Source organism: Pan troglodytes, chromosome 14 (genome assembly GCF_028858775.2).
Source record: "Pan troglodytes isolate AG18354 chromosome 14, NHGRI_mPanTro3-v2.0_pri, whole genome shotgun sequence".
Classification (NCBI taxonomy): domain Eukaryota; kingdom Metazoa; phylum Chordata; class Mammalia; order Primates; family Hominidae; genus Pan; species Pan troglodytes.
In genome coordinates this window covers 82537736-82557824 of record NC_072412.2, presented here as the reverse complement: position 1 = coordinate 82557824, position 20089 = coordinate 82537736, and positions in this window count along the sequence as shown.

Below are 20089 nucleotides of genomic sequence, written 5' to 3'. Positions count from 1 at the left end.
CGAGATGTTCTTTACTTAAAAGTACAGTTCATGAGAAGGTTCTAAAAAATGTTGGGAAAGAGGAGCTGCATTTTTTGATGTGGGGGCACTTTACTGCATCATCTCTAGTGGTTGATGTTCCTCCTCTCTAAAGAAGGCACAGTGCTGCTAAGATTGAGAAATCACAGAAACAAGTCGTCTGGGTTATGGCACCGGAAGCCATGAGTCGGGCGGGTAGAGTGAGCCAGGCTTCACCCTTCCTCTTTCCTTTTGCCTGTACTTCCTCTGGATAGCTTTTGTTTTAAAAGTGTGTGCGTGTAGACACATTATTTTTTGAAAATGTAATACAGATTAACCCTCCTCCAGTAACCGCTAGTTTTTCCTAGAGGCCTCCCTTTTTTTTTTTTTTATCTTTTCTGTAGAAATCACACCTGTTCTGTGTCTTGCTTTCTGTTTGTTAACTACATATCCTGGAGCTACTGCAATGCATGAACATGTGGCAATGATCTACCTCATTTTGTTTGATAGCTACATGATATTCTACATGACATGCCATTGTCTAGATGTGCTGTCATTTATTTTGTGAGTCCTTCATTGATAGGCATTTAAAATTCCGGGTATTTTTTTCCTACTCCAAAGAGTGCTGTACTGAATGTCTTTTTACATATATGCAAATATATTTGAGTCCAGCTTTTTTTGTATGAAGTGATGCCAAGAGAGAAATGACCAGGAGGTACTTTTTCCTTCTTGAGGAACTATGGAAACAGTGGGATTCACTGGAAGCTTTTTAGGAATTGGTGGGGGTGGTGTGAAATCACTCTAGAGTCATTAGGTATATAAGTGTGAAGTTTTATGTAGCTTTTATATTGGAAACAAGGCCCCTTCCCTTTGTTTTATACCTCCTTTCAAATTTTAGATTTTTTAAATGAATTATGACCAATACTTTGGTTTTAGGTATACAGTATATCTAGAGGAGCCATATTATATCCCATACTTCTTAAGGAGGCACCTCGGGGGGATTTGGAAAAGGATGGGAAGTTATAGAAGAAATATGGGGTGCCTTCTGGAATCTCAGTTTTACTAATTAAGATATGTACCTATGGATAGGGGAATTAGGTCCTTTCACTGGTAAGTGATTTATAAAAATCTGTTTCATTTTATGGAAGGATTGAGAAATTTTCATGAATTTAAGAGAGAAAACCCTACATGTTAAAGATACTCTGAACTTGTAGTATCCTAGGAATGAGTGCACGCTCTTCTGCCATTAGGAACTTGGCGATGGTGGTAGTGGTAGAGTTGAGAACTTCTGTTGGCATATACTGGGCTTGATTTTTGAGAGATAGTTTAGGGAAAACGTCAGCCTCCTAAGTTCTCTGCTTTACTATGCTCAGTTAAGAAGTTTCAATGTCCCTCTGGGGCCCAAGGGCACCTTCTTTACCCTCACAGATCTCCTAAGAGTAGTGGATGGGGCGAAGTAGAAAAGAGGTCATCGAGGCTGTTTTAGGCCATTAACTCTTAACTTGGCTGCTGCAACTTTCCCCCTTGTAGAGCAGCCATTGAGGATTCATTCATTCAAAATCTCTGAGTACTTACTGTGTGCCACACTGTGCCAATCTGATAGGGAAACGGGGATGACTAAGACACAGAAGTGCTGAGGATCAGTAAGAGAGCCAAATAATGATAGAATGACTTGGAAATCAGGGCTAAGATAGTCTGAGCAACAGAGGGAGTCAGAAAGGGAGATACCTAAGTCATGTCTTAGGCTTGCTAGAGGAGGAGACACCAGAGCAAAGGCTTAAAAGTGAAGAAGAGAAAGAGGAGAGGCCTGCTAAGTCCAGGTCAGCTTAGTGAGGAATGATCGGGAGACAGCAAGAACTAGAAACAGCTCAGTGTTGCTGAAACCTCATGGCAAAAGCAAAAAGCCCTCTATGCCCACCAAAAAAACAACCAAACCAAACCAAACCAAAACCAACCAACCAAACAAAAGCATAGTCAGAGAAGCAGTAAGAGCCAGATCAGGGTGAGCCTCACGTAACCCATTACAAGATTTGAACTTTGGTTCTCAGGGTTTACTGAAGAATTTTAAGCAAGGTGTAAAGTAATCAGAGAATTCCATTCTGCAGAGAACGTTTGGGGGCTCTGCGAGGGATGGGTTTGATAGGCATGGCCAGGAGTCAGAAACCAGGAAGGAGGCTGTTTATGCGAGTCCAGATGAGAGGACCACACGAAGCCACGTGCAGATCTCCTGGCTGCAATGGGGGTGGTGGGGAGTGGGTCAGGTTTTGTTCATCTTTATTCTCCCTTCAAACCTCTCAGGTTATGCATGAGTGAGATTTGTTTGCAGTAATATTGGACACACCATGTTTGAATGAGAAACTCTGATGTTCTGTTAATCCCTAGGTCTCATCATCAAGAGACACAGAGTCTTTAGAGAGACCTCATCAATTATTTAGTAGGTACTGTATTGAGCACCTATTATTATGCATACGAAGTCCCCAAATGCGAAGTCATCCTTTCAGCTTCAACAACCATTAATTGAGCCCCTAATATATTTGAGACGCAGCCTTCTCCTTTACCGTCACCAACAGAGAGCAAAATGGTCAACTGGCCAAGTACTTATAGAAGTTAAAGTATTTCTATAACTACCAGACATGACAAAAAACTTAGCATCGTTGGACTTTACACACATTTCATGGTTGAAATTTTATGAACACTATCTTTCCCTCACAATTCTGTTAAATACACTTAACAGCTACTAAGAATGATCTCCGCTTCACCCTCCCTCCTTTTTTTCAGAGTGAAAAAGATGAAGCATAGGAATGATAGATTCTAAAATTAATTATTTGGAGTTCTCTTTTGTTAGAGTAACTGAAAACATTTCCCCAGTTATTTATCATTTATTTCTTAATAATTCATTATCCTGGGGCCAGGCGCGGTGGCTCACATCTGTAATCCCAGCACTTTGGGAGGCCGAGGCGGGCGGATCACGAGGTCAGGAGATCGAGACCATCCTGGCTAACACAGTGAAACCCCATCTCTACTAAAAATACAAAAAAATTAGCTAGGTGTGGTAGCGGGCGCCTGTAGTCCCAGCTACTCGGGAGGCTGAGGCAGGAGAATGGCGTGAACCCGGGAGGCGGAGCTTGCAGTGAGCCGAGATCGCGCCACTGCACTCCAGGCTGGGTGACAGAGTGAGACTCTGTCTCAAAAATAATAATAATAATAATAATAATAATTCGTTATCCTTCTCCATTCTGCTTTCTGGGTGGGTGAGGGAAGAGTAGAATCCAAAGTTAGAGCAAGCTCTCATTTTTGTATACAGAAAGAAAAGGGCAGTGGAAATATCTTCTTTCTCTGTCTTTCCTTTTTGGAAAGCATTGAATAAAAAAAAAATCACAGTTTTTAAGCAAGAGGAATGCAAGAGAAACGAAGAGTTTAGGCTCATTGATGACTTGGGTTGCTTGCCTCTATTATATAGAGCAGCCCTAATTCTGTTATGTAGTGAGCCCTTAGCTCACCCTCGACATCTATTTGCCCATTTATAGAATAGAAAAAGCATTTATTTTTCTATTTTGCCCCAAGGCTCAACATAGTACATAACATGTAATAGAGGATCAATAAAGGTTTGTTGAATAAATTAATGAATGCTTATGTTAGTTCATTTTTTTTCACATATAGGGAGAAAAAGAACTAACTTGAAATTTGCCAATATTTGCTTTTTTTTTTCTTTTGAGATGGAGTTTCACTCTTATTGCCCAGGCTGGAGTGCAGTGGGGTGATCTCGGCTCACCGCAACCTCTGCCTCCCAGGTTCAAGTGATTCTCTTGCCTCAGCCTCCCGACTAGCTGGGATTACAGGCATGCACCACCATCCCTGGCTAATTTTGTATTTTTAGTAGAGATAGGGTTTCTCCACGTTGGTCAGGCTGGTCTTGAATTCCCGACCTCAGGTGATCTGCCCACCGCAGCCTCCCAAAGTGCTGGGATTACAAGTGTGAGCCACCACGCCCGGCCTTAATCTTTGCTTTTTAAAATAATGCTACCAAAGATCAATAATCCCCCTTTATACCTATATATTTGAAAAAATAGAACTAGTTTCATAAATAAATATATAAAAATGATTATCCTTTCATCTGACTCGAAAGTCAGAAAGATTAGGATGAGAACTAATTGATTCAGGTATCTTTTTTTCTGAATAGTTATTATAGGGCAGCTGCTCCAAAGCCCCATGTGAATTTCTGGCTAAAGGAGAAAATGCTCGGCAATGTTTCCATTTTATGACGAAAGTCAAGCTCACTGGCAGCTGTATTATATACTTTCCTCTGGGGCTATTATTTGGTACAGATTTTTGAAAATCTTAACTGGAAAGTTTCAAAAGGTGCCTCTAAAAGTTGTAGGAAAGAAATTTGACCTCCCTGAAATGCTGGAGTATACTATTTCAAATGTTCTGTTGGTGAGAATTGTGGGTTTTAAAAATGACAGTTGCAAGTACTTAAAAAAAATAAATGATCTGTGCAATGATGCTCTGACCTTACAATAGTGAATATATATATTTTTTCCTGCCCAGAACTCCATGTGTTCAAAGTATAAGTTCTCTTCATGAGCTAATGTCAGAAACGGAGCTGTTAGTTAAAATTTTGCCCACTAGTTTTGGGAGTATTACTTTAAAAACATAAGTACAGCAAAGACCATAAAACAAGAGTGAAACTTTATTGTATTGTTGTTGTATTTCTCCTCTGTAACATATACATAGTCTCCTTCTCCCAGTATCTAAGGAGAACTCTCAAAAAACTTTCATGTTATTATCATTTAGTTTAATTCTAGGTTTGAGTCAATTTGGGGATAAGTAGGCAAATAAATATTTTTGTGTTAGCTCTAACAGTTGAAAAGAGCTTTAGGGGGGCTTCAATTCTTTGACATTCATCTTTAACTTCATTTTACTTTGTGGATCTGGACACAGTTGATAAATCTGCCAGCAACTTCCCAGTTAAAAGGCTGATATTAGTGGCTATGAACTGAATGTGTGTGTTCCCCCCAAATTCATATGTTAAAGCCCTAACTCCCAATGTTACTGTATTTGGAGGTAGGTCCTTTATGGAAGTAATTGAGGTGAAATGGCATCATAAGGGTGGATTCCTCATCCAATAGAACTAGTATCATTAAAAGAAGAGGAAGAGAAACCAGAGTTCACTCTCTCCTGCTTACAAAAAAAGAGTTCATGTGAGCACAGAGAGCTGGTGGCCACCGACAAGTCAAGAGAAGAGGTCTCAGAATGAAACACACTCTGCCGGCACCTTGATCTTGTCTCTCCAGTTTCCAGAACTGTGAGAAATAAATTTCTGTTGTGTAAGCCACACAGTCTATGGTATTTTGTTATGGCAGCTGGAGCAGACAAATGTATTAGCTTTCATTTAGTTATAGGAAACTAATCAGAAATGGTCTTTAGCCAAGAAAGAGTAGACACAGGGAGTCACCTTATCTTGAAAAAAGGTTGAAGTTAATTTAAAATTGCTACAGGCTTTGGAGAGAAACTGTGTGGAGCTCACTGCTTTAATTGTGACATGGCATTACCTTACAGGGACATTTTTAAACTAGGGCTCGGAGTTGTATGGGGATTACTGTTGTTGTATGCGGTTCTGTGAAGGAAATTGATATTGGAGACATTTAGTAGCTGTCATTACCATCCACTTCAGTCCTTGTCTTTCATAAAATAAGAATGTCTGAAGTTCTAGTACAAAAATGATATGAAAATGTTTTCCCCAATGCCAAAGTTTGCAGTTTTACGAGAGTTGGACAAAGAGGCTATTTGCTTATTAATTTTGAAATTAAAAAGATTTTTTTGGTAGCTTAATGCTAAAGATATGTTCTGAAGAAACTTCCGTAGTCCTTATGGGCTGTGGACAGCTAAAATCGAGTTTATTAATAAAGCTAAGACTATGGGAACTAACCTTATTAGTGCAACTTTATGGAAATTCTGTCTTAGTAGTTAATATTTTGTATCTATTAAACCAAAAAATGGTTTAGTCTAAAAGCTAACAGCTTTAAAAAATGATTAGTATGCTTTTGTTTTAATATCATTTAGCCAATTTATATGGTATGTTTTTAAATGAAATGAGATATTTGTTAAAATAAATTTTCCAATTTTGCAGATACAAAAACATCCCAGTCTAGTCAACAACCTTATATTCTCTCCATGTACTCTTTGAGACAACCAGATTCCTCTTTCAACATAAGTTCCTTTGTCTGTTGAAAAAGAAATAGAGGAAGAATGGGGTTACTGAGGCATTGAGTAGTGGGAATGTATGAAGCATAACTATGAAATGACAAAAACGTTTTTATTTTTTGTGTTTCATTTCATTGTAAATTGACATACAAAGTTGTATATATTTATCTTCTACGAGATGATATTTTACAATATGTATGTTGTGAAATGGCTAAATTGAGCTATTTAATGTGCATTACCTTGTAGTTACCATTTTTATGCTGAGAACACTTAAAATCTACGCTCTTACCATTATTTTTTTAAATTTCTTGTCCACAGCATGAATACTCCCTTAGAGTATTCATGTATTTTAAAGAATACAACACATTATTATTAACTGTAGTCACCATGTTGTACAATAGATCTCTTGAACTTAACTGAAATTTTGTCTCCTTTGACAAACGTCTTCTACCCACCGACCCCTCCCCGTCCCCCACTGCTCCAGGCCCTGGGAACCACCATTCTGCTCTCTACTTCCACTAGTTCAGCCTTTTCAGATTCCACAAATAAATGACATCATGTGGCATTTGCCTTTCTGTGCCTGGATTATCTCACTAAACATAATGTCCTCTAGATTCATCCATGTTGTTGCAAATAACAGGATTTACTTCTCTTTTTATGGCTAAATAGTACTGCATAGTGTATATACACCACATTTTCTTTATCCACTCATCTGTTGATGAACACTTAGGGTGATTCCCTGTCTTGACTGTTGTGAATACAGCTGCAGTAAACACGGGAGTGTAGATATCTCTTTGAGATACTGACTTCATTTCCTGTGGATATATACCCAGGAGCCAGATTCCTGGGTCATATGGTACTTCTATTTTTAATTTTCTGAGAAACCTCCATACTGTTTTCCATAATGGCTATACTCATTTACATTCCCACCAACAGTGTACAAGGGTTTCCTCTTCCCCACACCTTTGCCAATACTTATCTCTTGTCTTTTTCCTAATAGGCATCCTAATGTGTGAGGTGATATCTCACTGTGGTTTTGATTTGCATTTCCCTAATGATTAGAGATGCTGAGCATTTTCTGATATACCCATTGGCCATTTTTATGTCTTCTTTTGAGAAATGTCGATGTCTATTTTGGTCTTTTACCCATTTTAAAATCATTTGGTTTCTTGCTATTGAGTTCCTCATATAATTTGTATATTAACCCTTTCTCAGATGTGTAGCTTGTGAATATTTTCTTCCACTCTGTAGGTTGTCTCTTGAATCTGTTGGTTGTTTCCTTTACTGTGCAGAAGCTGTTTATTTTGATGTAATTCCATTTGTCTATTTTTGCTTAAGTTTCCTGTGTGTTGAGGTCTTATCCAAAAAGTCTTTGTCCATACCCATGTCACAAAGTGTTTTCCTTATGCTTCTAGAAGTTTTACAGTTTCAGGTCTTAAATTTGTCTTTAATCCATTTTGAGTTGCTTTCTGTATATGGTGTGGGTTAAGGACCTAATCCCATTTTTCTGCATGTGAGTATCTGGTTTCTTCAACACATTTATTGAAGACAGTATTCTTTCTTCAAAGATACTTGGTACCTTTGTCAAAAATCAGTTGGCTGTGAATGTGTGGATGTATTTCTGGACTTTCTATTCTATTATTAATGGTGAGCATTTTTCATATGTTTATTTGCCACCTGCATATCTTCTTTCATAAAATGTCTATTAATACTATTTGTAAATGCCATTCTTCAGAACAATCCTTTTGGGAGACTACATTTATTTCAATAAGAGCTACAGGAAATCAATTTAAAATAATGCTTGGCAGATTATTAGTCAATAGAAGGGAGAGGCTATCTGTGAAAAATGTTGATGTTGGGGAAGATATAAAAGCTCTGGAGATGTGTGGTGGTGATGGTTGCACAACAATATGAATGTGCATGATGCTATAAAACTGTACACTTAATACTGGTAGGAATGGCAAATTTTATGGTATGTATATTTTACCACAATAAAAAACAATATGGACTTAATGACAATAGCATGAAAACATAGAACTTTACAAAGAGAATAAAAATTCTTGTGTAAACTTGCCAAGAAAATGTAAACATTGAAATCACCTCCAGATATAATGAGGAACTACGGAAAGTCATTCCTCATGACCAAAGGGTCATGCTATGCCAGTAACATAATGCTCAAACATATTAGCAATTCTTTATTTGGAAAAGTTATGAATCACACAATAAAATCAGTCTGCTAACTTTCGGTAACCTTTTAATTTCTGAAAATTTGAGATGATCTGTATGTATCAGTATGTGCTTACATTTGTATTATGTGATTTTCTATTTTTGGTGCTTTGTCCTTCTCCATTAGCTCAAATAATTAAGAGTTGGTGCTCAAATTGAATTGAAATGAATTTCCACCTAATTTGGAATTTCAAAGGGCTTTGCCAGAACATTATAATCCCCATCCCACAAGTCAGAGGAAGGAATGAAAGAATTAATATTTAGAGTCAGGAACCAAGTTTGCATTTCTAATGTTAAGAAAGGTTCTAGTATTAGCCAGGCATGGTGGCTCACAACTGTGATCCCAGCTACTCGGGAGGCTGAGGCATGAAAATCGCTTGAACCAGGAGGCGGAGGTTGCAGTGAGCCAAGATCATACCACTGCACTCTAGTCTGGGCGACAGAGTGAGACTCTGTCTCTAAACACTGTCACTGTTATATAAATTAATTTAATGTTTAGAGAGTTTAAAGCATAAGAAAAGTCTTTATGGGCTGCAAAGGTATACAGTGGAAAAATCACAGTCATGATTTTAGGAGATTTCAGAATAAATAGATTCTGTATGGCTTGAAGCCATACATGTGATAAGTTCTGTAGAATCCCCCTAAGGCTCATCCGCACCAGCCTGCAGGCATGAGGGTCTGTCTCGGCTGTTTTGGTGTTGGCTTCTTTTGGGAAGTTGACTCCAAGGTAGAGGTTGCCAACTCAGGGGGAGGAAGATGGTCTAGAGTAATCAATCGTAAACTTGGGTAAAAATTTAAACTGGGGAGAATATACATACCAGGTGGCCGAGGAGACGACCCCTTTGAAGTAGTTTGGGAGACTAGCCGTAGAGATAGAGCAGTGCTTCTCAAATGGTTAGGGTTGGAAACTTCTTCCCCCTCCCCAGGGAATATTTGGCAATGTCTGGAGATATTTTTGGTTGTCATAACTTGGGAGAAGGGTGCTTCTGGCATCTAGTGAGCAGAGACCAGGATGCTGCTAAATATCATATTAATGAATAGGACAGCCTCCACAATTATTTGGCCCTAAAGGGTGACAGTTCTGAAGTGATGAAGCCCTATGATAGAAAGGAGGATGTATAGGTGAGCAAAGAAATAGCCATTGTAAGGGATTTGGCCCAAATGAGGACCAAGGTGTTGAATGTTACTGCATTGCACAAAAAAAGACTATATAAATTGCCGTATTTGAGACGGGTTTAAGTGAAGGAGGGGAATGGCAGGTGGGTGGGCAGACTCTTCAGGGGTATTTTTGTAATCTTGGTCAGTGTCCCATTGGGGATAGCCAGGGAAGCCAGGACCTGGAATAGAGTTGAACAGAAATTCTTGACAGGCATTGTGTTAAGTCTGGAGATGAGCAAGACAATACCATAGCTTCAGGCAGCAAAATAAAGCAGAAGAGACCTTAGATAGATGAAACAGGGTAGGCCTGGGTAGATGAACTTGAAAGAAAGTCTGAACAGTCATGGGAGATAAAATGCAACAAAAGTTAGCAGATAGTACTCTGGTTCTCAAAGCTGAGTGCATATGAGAGTAACTTTGAGAATTAAAAACAAATACTGATGCCTGGGCCCCATCTCAGACCAATGAAATCCAAGTGTTTGGGGGCAGTTTCTAGACTTCAAATATGTTTATAGACATTTCTCAAATGTTGAAAGATATCTCCCAGATGTTTCTAATGTGCAGCTAGGGTTGAGAACTTCTGTCTTAGGACAATAAAGTCTAGGAGAAGGACACAGGGTGACTTGAACTGTACACTCTGAAATATGCTACCATCTAAGATTAGGGACTGCTTGTCCTCTGCCCTGGTGTTTTGCTACCTGTCCTTTACAGAGATGTGTGTGGGCAGAGGCTGGGAGGTGCACATGCTGGGTGGCTTTGTGGAGGGCCTTCAAGGCATACCTCCTGATGATAAACAGAACTAGGCAGGCAGGGGCTCACTTCTTATTAATGATGAATGACTGAGGTTTAGATGCAAACTTCCAGGGAGTCCCCAAATTAAAGTGCTGAGGTGCTAGCTTATAATGAAAAATTAGGAATAAATTACATAGACACTTAAAAACAATGTCCTATTTTGCACGTGCATATATATGTATATATATGTACAGATATCTCAAGGAAAGTGCATCATAATTTTCTTTCTTTCTTTTTTTTTTTTTTTGAGAGGGAGTCTTGCTCTGTCACCAGGCTGGAGTGCAGTGGTGTGATCTCGGCTCACTGCAACCTCCGCCTCCTGGGTTCAAGCAATTCTCCTGCCTCAGCCTCCCGAGTAGCTGGGACTACAGGCGCGTGCCACCATGCCTGGTTAATTTTTTTTTGTATTTTTAGTAGAGACGGGGTTTCACCATGTTAGCCAGGATGGTCTTGATCTCTTGACCTTGTGACTCGCCTGCCTTGGCCTCCCAAAGTGCTGGGATTACAGGTGTGAGCCACCCGGCTGGAAAGTGCATACTTTTCTCTACAGGTAGCTGGTAAAGGCAGCCTGTTGCCCAAGGAAAGACAACGGGCTGGGCAGTATAGTGCCCCTGATGGCCTTCTTTTTTGGTGGGGCATCTCTTTTTTGCCTTTTCCAGATCTAAGAAAACCTTCCTTTCTAGTAGAAAGGGAATATGAGAAAAAGCATTCTTTGTCTGGGACATATTTAAAGGGACTGAGTAAGTGACTGGTGGTGAGAATCTGTTCTGATTTCATTTGTCTCTGGCAGGGCCTAGTGGCAATTTAATATTCTTTATTATTATTTTACATGCAACTTCCTTCCTAGCTTATGATTCCTGTCAGGACTGTGTATTATTATCCATTAGTCATTTCTCTTGGGTTGGCCTATAATGCTTCAAAGGAGGGCTGGTATATTTCAGTAATTTTGCTTACAATTTGATTTGTGTTCTCTAGAATCCCAATTTAGTTTCATCAGCACATTTCAGTGTACAACAGCTGGGCCCCTGGATGGGATCATTTACATACGTTAGCAGCTGAAATCTGAGCATCAGGAGCCCAGGATCTGGCCAGATATTTTTCCTAGAGCCTCACCTGACTTTTTTTTTTTTCAGAAAAATTTTATTTTGTTTTTTTTTTTTTGACCTTAAAAATGTTTTAACTAATAAATTTAAGTTTTTTGATTAGGTAATACATTTGCACAGATCATAAATTTAAAAGTATATAAAGGTATACAGTGAAAATCTCCCTCCAGCCTGGTCTCCTGTTCATCCATTTCCCACTCCTTTTCCCCAATGACTAACCATCGTATTTAGTTTCTTATGTAGGTTGCATTTACAGATTTTATGAACATTGAAGCAAATATGAATATATATTTCCCCCCACATTATTTTTACACAAGTGGAAGCATAATGTGTACATTGTTCTGTATCCAAGTTTTTTTCATTAAAGAATATATTTGGGAGATTTGTTCATATTAGAGCATAAAAAGCTTCTCATTCTTTTTTTACACTTGCATAGAGAATATGTGACTTCCTCATATGGAAATACATATGTTTAACTTCTTGAGATCAGTGATCTATCCAACTTGGTGTTGTCTTTTTGACTGTGGCACAAAAAACATTTTGTGGCATCATGGGATGGCTGTCCTCTTTGAAATATCTTCCTAACATTTAAAAATTTTTAACTGGCACATAATAATGGTACATGTTTGTGGGGTACACTGTGATGTTTTGATATATGCATACATTGTATAATAATCTATAATCAAATTGGGGTATTAGCATGTCTGTCACATCACATTTATCATTTCTTTGTGGTGAGAACATTCAACATCCTTTCTTCTAGCTATTTTGAAATATAAAATATAATATTGTTAATCACAGTCACTCTACTGTGCAGTAGGACACCGGAAGTTATTCCTCCTGCCGGTAACTTTGTACCCATTGATGAACCTCCAAATTAATATTAAAATGTCCACATTACCCCAAGCAATCTACAGTTTCAATGCAATCCCTATCAAGATACCAAAGATATCTCAAAGAAATAGAAAAACAATCCTAAAATTCATATGGAACTACGGAAGACTCCAAATAGCCAAAGCAATCTTGAGCAAAAAGAGCAAAGCTGGAGGCATCACACTACCTGACTTCAAAATAATACAAAGCTATAGTGACCAACACAGCATGAGACTGGTATGAAAACAGACACATAGACAAGTGGAACAGAATAGAGAAGCCAGAAATAAATCCATACACTTTTACTGAACTGATTTTTGGCAAAAGTGTCAAGAACACACCATGGAGAAAGGACAGTCTCTTCAATAAATGGTCCTGGGAAAACTAGGTATCTACATGCAGAAAAATGAAGCCAGACTTCTGTCTCTCACCATATACAAAATCAACTCAAAATGGTTTAAAGACCTGAAACTGTAAAACTTCTAGAAGAAAACATAGAGAAAATACTTCATGATATGGTTGTGGACAAAGATTTTTTTTGGATAAGACCTCAAAAGCACAGGCAACCTAAGTAAAAATAGACAAATGAGATGACATCAAATTAAATTGATGTCACAGCAAAGGAAACAAACAACGGAGTGAGGAGACAGCCTACAAAATGGGGGAAAGTATTTGCAAACCATATATCTGATAAGGGGTTAATATAAAAAATGTGGGAGGAACTCAACTCAATAGCAAAAACTCAAATAATCTGATTAAAAATGGCAAAAGACCTAAATAGACATTTCTCAAAAGAAAACATAAAATGGACAGTGGGTATATGAAAAATGCTCAACATAATTAATCATCAGGGAAATGCAAATCAACACCACTGTGAGATATCACCTCACACGTTAGGACGGCTATTCTGAAAAAGACAAGAGGTAAGTATAGGCAAAGGTGTGGGGAAGAGGAAACCCTTGTACACTGTTGGTGGGAATGTAAATGAGTACAGCCATTATGGAAAATAGTATAGAGGTTCCTCAAATTAACAATGGTACATATTTATGGAGTACAATGTGATGTTTTGATACATGCATTCATTAGAACTATTATATAGAACTATTGTATGACCCAGAAATCTCACTCCTGAATATATATCTTCAGGAAATAAAATCAGTATCTCCAGGAGATATCTGCACCCCCATGTTTATTGCAGCTTTATTCACAGTAGACAAGATACGTAATCAATCTAAATGCCCATCAACAGATGAATGGATAAAGAAAATGTGTATATACACAATGGAAAAAGGAAGGAAATCCATAAAATCCATTAAAAAAGAAGGAAATCCTGTCATTTGTGGCAAAATGATGAACCTGGAGAACATTGTGTTTAGTAAAATAAGCCAGTTACAGAAAGGCAAATACTGCATGATTTCATTTACGCATGGAATCTAAAGAAGCTGAACTCGTAGAAGTAGAGAAGAGAATGGTGGTTACCAGAGGCTGGGAAGGGGAGGGTGGAGGGGTGGGTAAGGAGAGATTGGTTAATGAGTACAAAGTGGTCTGACTTTTTGAAATAAAGTCTGCCTTCCTATTTGTAACTATCTGTGTCAGCGACGCTATCATGTGGACGATTTTTACAAAACATAGGTGTCTAGGCAACTTTTGAGCTGAAATGCTTTTATAAAAAGTCTTACAGAATAATCAGAGAACGTGTTCTGTCCTACTTCACCGTCAGGTGACAATATTGCCCCCTCACATTAGAAATATCTTTCTTGTTAGATATACAATAGGGGAATCAATTTCTTAATTGGTCGGTAATCGCCTTGAAGGCAGATAATCCATTGACCTAAAAATCATCGTGATTGAGACGCTGAGCATGACTTTCCAAACAGCTGACATTACACAGCCATGACACGAGAAGGGCATTGTGTGAGGCTTGTGCATAACTCAGGTTTCTTTTCACCATTTTCTTTGCTTCCATTTAAATGCTTTAACTGTGGTCTTGCTCTGTGTAGCAGGCTGAAAAATGATACCTTTTTCCCCAAAGGTATCTACATCCTAATTCCTGGAACCGGTAATCATGAATAAAGTGGCTTTGCAGATGTTAAGGATTTTGATATAGGGAGATTATTCTAGGTATCCTTGTGGGCCCTAAGTGCCATCAGAAGTGTCCTTACAAAGGAGAGGCAGAGGGAGATTTGAACACAGACAGACCAGGAGGAGGCCATGTGAACACAGAGGCAGAGATTGCAATGATATGGCTGTAAGCGAAAGAACACTGCAGCCACCAGAAACTGTAAGAGGCAAGAATGCATTTTTCCCTAGAGGGAGGGTGGCCCTGCCAACACCTAAATTTCAGCCTAGTAAAACTGATTTTGGACATCTGGGTCACCCTCTGGACCCAGAGAGTGGGAGAGTGAGAGAATATATTTCTGTTGTTTTAAGCCACCAAGTCTGTGGCAATTTGTTTCAACAGTCATAGGAAATGAATATAGTCTTGGAGAGTTTACCCTGTCATTCTTGGACAGGTAGTTTATTTATAGATTCATGATTCTAGTATCTTAATGGCACTGTATTTTTTTTTTTACTCCTGGAAATGAATTATTAATTTACTTGATATTTTTCATTTGGTATCTCATTTGTGATCAATTTATTCTACTGAGTATTTTCTGTTTGGGCAACTGATGACTAGTAGAGTACATAAAATGTGTAGGTTCATTGGATCTGCTTAAGTGGTTTACAGATATGGGACAAAACATATAAATAAGTAATTTAGAAGACTCAATATTCCAAGAAGGAGAGAGAATATTCTTTGCTATGTTTTAAACATTTCTCATTTCACTGTTTTACTCCCTTTTCCAATTTCTGTGAGACAGATAGAGGTACTGTATCTTATCAGCATAAAATAGTGTTCGGTAAGGTAGCTTAGAATTGAAATTACACTCTTTAGAGTGGCTACTGGTATGAGTTACAGAATATTGTAATTCTGGACTAAAGTGGGGAAAATACAGTCAGAGTGTCCTTATCCTCTTTAGTCAATAGCAGAATGCTGTCAGGCTTCACCTTTACTTCCTCTGCTGTTATTTGGCCATGATTCACTGGGGCTAGCTTGTGAGTTATATGACACTGTAATATAAATGTCACTGAGGATAATGTGGGCTTTGAGGGGAGCCTATTTTTACACCAGTTGTGGTACCCAGTGAAATGTTTCAGAAAAGCTAATGGATTTTAATTTCAGCCAAAGGTCCTGGAAATATGGATGAAACAAACTGCTAGAAATTTGAAAAATATTCTTCATAAAAGTACTTCACGAATTTTTATATTAAAAACCAGAGAAATATAATTCTTTTTATAGTAATTGACCCCTCATTGTAACTGCTTCTTATAGGGTACAGTCAGAACTTTATAATCAAGTTGGAAAAACTGAAATGGTTTTCTTTTGCAAAGAATTTCAATACATGCTGTATGTGGCTATGTGTTTGCTACAAGATATCAATAAGCAAATATTTTTTGAAGACTTACAACTTCATAACAAAAATTATTAAGTAAATTCTCAGTTAAATGTAAATGATTCTATTTTCCCAAAAACCATGGGAGAACTCTCTTCAAAGATAGGTATATTAGTCCGTTCTTGTATTGCTATGAAGCAATACCTGAACTGGGTAATTTATGAAGAAAAGAGGTTTCACTGGCTCATGGTTCTGCAGGCTTGACAGGAAGCATAGCAGCTTCTGCTTTGGGGAGGCTTCAGGAAGCTTCCAATCATGTCAGAAAGCGAAGGGGGAGCAGGCACATCATGTGGTTGGAGGAGCAAGAGAGAGAGGAGGGAGGTGGTGCCACACAATTTTAAAGAACCAGATCTGGGAGGCTGAGGTGGGCGGATCACTTGAGGCCAGGAGTTTGAGACCAGCCTGGCCAACATGGTGAAACCCCGTCTCTACTAAAAATACAAAAAATTATCCAGGTGTGATGACATGCACCTGTAATCCCAGCTACTCAGGAGGCTGAGGCAGGAGAATTGCTTAAACCTGGGAGATGGAGGTTGCAGTGCACCAAGATATTGCATGACTGTCCTCCAGCCTGGGCAACAGAGCAAGACTCTGTCTCAAAGAAAAAAAAAAAAAAAAAAGAACCAGATCTCATGAGAACTCATTCATGATTGTGAAGACAGTACCAACGGGGATGGTGCTAAACCCATCCTGAGAAGTCTGCCCCCATGATCCAGTCACCTCCCACCTCAACACTGGGGATTACAATTTGACGTGAGATTTGCTGGAGACACTGGTCCAAACCATATCAACAGGTTTGAGTCATTTGTAAATGTACACTGAATGCTTAATTTTGTTTGTGGGAAGTACCTAGTACTTTACAGTTTTCACGTGGTCTCTCCCTTCCTTCCATAATTCATTCTAAGGCACTGCAGTAGGTACTGATTGAAGAAAATATGACAATGTCTTTGATATAAAATATTTAATTAAAGCCCTTATGGAGTTTCAGAGATACAAAGCAGTTGTGAGCAAGGTGGGCCTGAGATCAAATTGAGAGAGAAGCTTCTCACTTCAGAACGGATCCCCCAAACCTCTCATTATGTTGAGAGATGGGTTATACATGTATAATTTTTATGTGTAAAATAAACCTTTGATAGTGGAAATGATGAAAAATAATTATAGGATCCTCTGAAGGGACAATCTGAGAACTAACCAGAGAGATGACTAATGAATTATGGATTTTATTTTCCAATGAAATCTCTTCTATCACAGTTACCTGAGAAATTTTATATTGTGCATGTTGAAGAAAATGAAAATCATCTAACAACATACTCTGCTGTTCATTTGTTTATTTTACCTAAGAAAAAAACCTCAATTTTTTTTGTACAACTAATTCAATGCAATTATCCTATAACCAGTCAAAAAATGTGCCAGAATAGCATGGTAGACATATATGCTTTATATGATCAGTATTTTAAAATATGAGTAAAAACAATTTTATTAATTGAAACTACGATGAAAGCAGATGAAACTATGATGAAAACATACTCCAGCTGAGTATATTTTCTTTAACTGAGGCAATACATATTAACTTACCTACTTAATATACTAAAAATATCAGAAGGTAGATAGTGAAATGATCTTAGATAAAGTTGAAATTTGCTAAGCTAAAATAATGAAATGATTGATTGGGTTGTGGAAAAGGAAATGAAAGATGGGAAATAGAAATTTAGTTTCTTTGAATTTAGAGTAAAATGAAATTGGTGTTCAGAGAAGTAACGTGGATACCTGGTCTCTATCTGGAGGGAAGGACAGGCGGAATCGATTGTAGGGAAGGTGAGAAATAACAATTTTGGTTTTTTAGAAATCACATGTAAGTATTTCCTTGCAACCCTCCAGAGGCCATGCCTTTGCTCCATGCTGTGAGTCCTGCTGCTCACTTCTGACTTCCTACTGTTTTGAGTTCTTGACACTGGCACTTCCCAGCTCTCACACTTTGTCAGAAGTCCTGGCTATCTAAGAACCAGGCTGCTGGAGCTGAGATTCTCATTGGATTGTCAGCCAGAGAAGGTGTGATAGAGTGGAAAATGCAGGATTTCGACACAGGAGACCTAGTTTTCAATCCTGGCACTAACCCTTATTAAATCTATGACCTTGGTGAGTCATTTATCTTCTCTGTGCTTCAGTTTTCTTACTATAAAATGGAAGGACCTCATAGTTTTGTTTTTTTTGAACACTACATAAAATAGCATATATAAATGTTACTAAAAGTGATTTGTAAGTGATGAGAGATCAATCCTTTTTTTTCTTTCTAAAGAACACCTTTTTGTTCAGCCAGTCATTGAATCATCTTCTCTTGGTGGCAGTGTATATTCTAAAGATTCCTTGGAGATATTACACAAATATTTTATTATTGTAAAATAATAACCAGGCTGGGCATGGTGGCTCATACCTGTAGTCTCAGCACTTTGGAAGGCTAAGGTGGGAGGTTCCCCTGAGGCCAGGAGTTTGAGATCAGCCTGGGCAACAAAGCAGGACCCCATCTCTACCAAAAAAAAACATTAGCCAGGCATGGTAACACCTGCCTATAGTCCCAGCTACTTGGAAGACTGAGGCTGGAGGATTGCCTGAGTCCAAGAGTTCAAGCCTGCAGTGAGCTATGATTGTGCCACTGCACTCCAGCCTGAGAAACAGTGAAACTCCATCGGAAAACGAAAGAGCAGAAGAATTAAGGACTTGGTATGTGCATATGCCTGCAGGTACATATCATATATTTTGGGGCATATTTTCTTTTCCTTTCTTCTTTTTTCCATATTTTTTTTTCTCATGAACTGCATAGAGAAAGGTGGATGAGTTAGTTTCCAGACTGGACTAACTTGGGCTGAGGTTAGAGAGATTAGTACAAATTTGGATGTTGGCATAGTGCTGTCAACAGGCACCCCAGACAAACTTTTGTATTTTGTTTTCATTGCTACAATTTGGTTGTTTTGGTAACTCTTCATTTTTAAGTACCTATTCTTACTTCCTACCGCTTTCCATTTTTGCCTCCAGAGAAGCAATACAACATGATGTTTGTGCAGTTGACCAGACCAAGTTATCCCAAAAACCCATTTCCCAAGAGCTAAGAAATGCCTTAGACTTATGTTTCTCAGGAGGAATTTCCCTGTACAAAGAGGAGTGAGTAAGCCCATTATAGGGTAAGCCGGAATGGGGAAAGACCTTTTCCAACTTTTCTCCTTCTTTAAGTGTGATCCTTGCCAGAATTTGTAGGTGGAGGCCAGAATTTGCAAATGTAGGGAACAGATATCGTATATTTAAATAAATGAATTAGCTGCCAATTTTTCAAATTCAGTAGATATCCCATCCAGGTCTAGATTCAGGTTTATCTTGAAAAAGATCTGCAGCGTCTCAACAGGGTAACAACTGATGACAAATAACTGCCTTTAGAAGGACAAGTAATCACCAGTTCTCTCTCGTCTCACATAATTGCTTAAATTACCTGTTTGGCCCTTGTAGGCATCAGGATTTGCCGAACACGACCTACACTTAGCATTGCTTACCCACCACCACCTCTCCTGGCCACATCTTCCCTCTTCCTGCCCTGCCATCCACCCACACGGATAGGTTTTTCCAGCAGGACCCATGAGCTCAAGAAAAACAAGAACTGGTTTTTAGACGAAAAACAGGGTTTACCATAGCAAACCAATCATATTCAAAACCACACACCATAATTTCAGAAATGCCAGTTCTGTTTTTTGTTTCATTTGAGGAGTGAATAATCTTATTTTGGAAGCTAAAACTATAATTAGAGCATTACAGTGGTAACAGTATTATGGAATCATTTAAAAAGCACTGGAGATGATAAAGAAAGATTGGAACTAAAAGGATAAAAAAAGACAAATCGGGCAAATTCCCACAAAAAGAAAGCTAGTATACCTATATTAATTCATTAAAAAATAAAATTTAAAGCAAAAAATCACTTTTAGGGATAAGGATAACATGTTCAATTCTCTAGAGCCATGTAATACTTTTAGATTTGGATGCACCTAATAATACAGCTTCAAAATATACAAAGCAAAATGACAACTATGGAGAGAAATAAACAAGTCAACAATCATCATGAGAAATTTGAACACGTCTCTCTTAGTAACTAACAGCAAAATCTAAGAGAGACAATTTGAAAAACATTAACAAATTTGCTGTAATGATCATTCAAGAACTGGAGAATGTATTTCTTTTTAAGAACAATTGGGTTAGTTATAC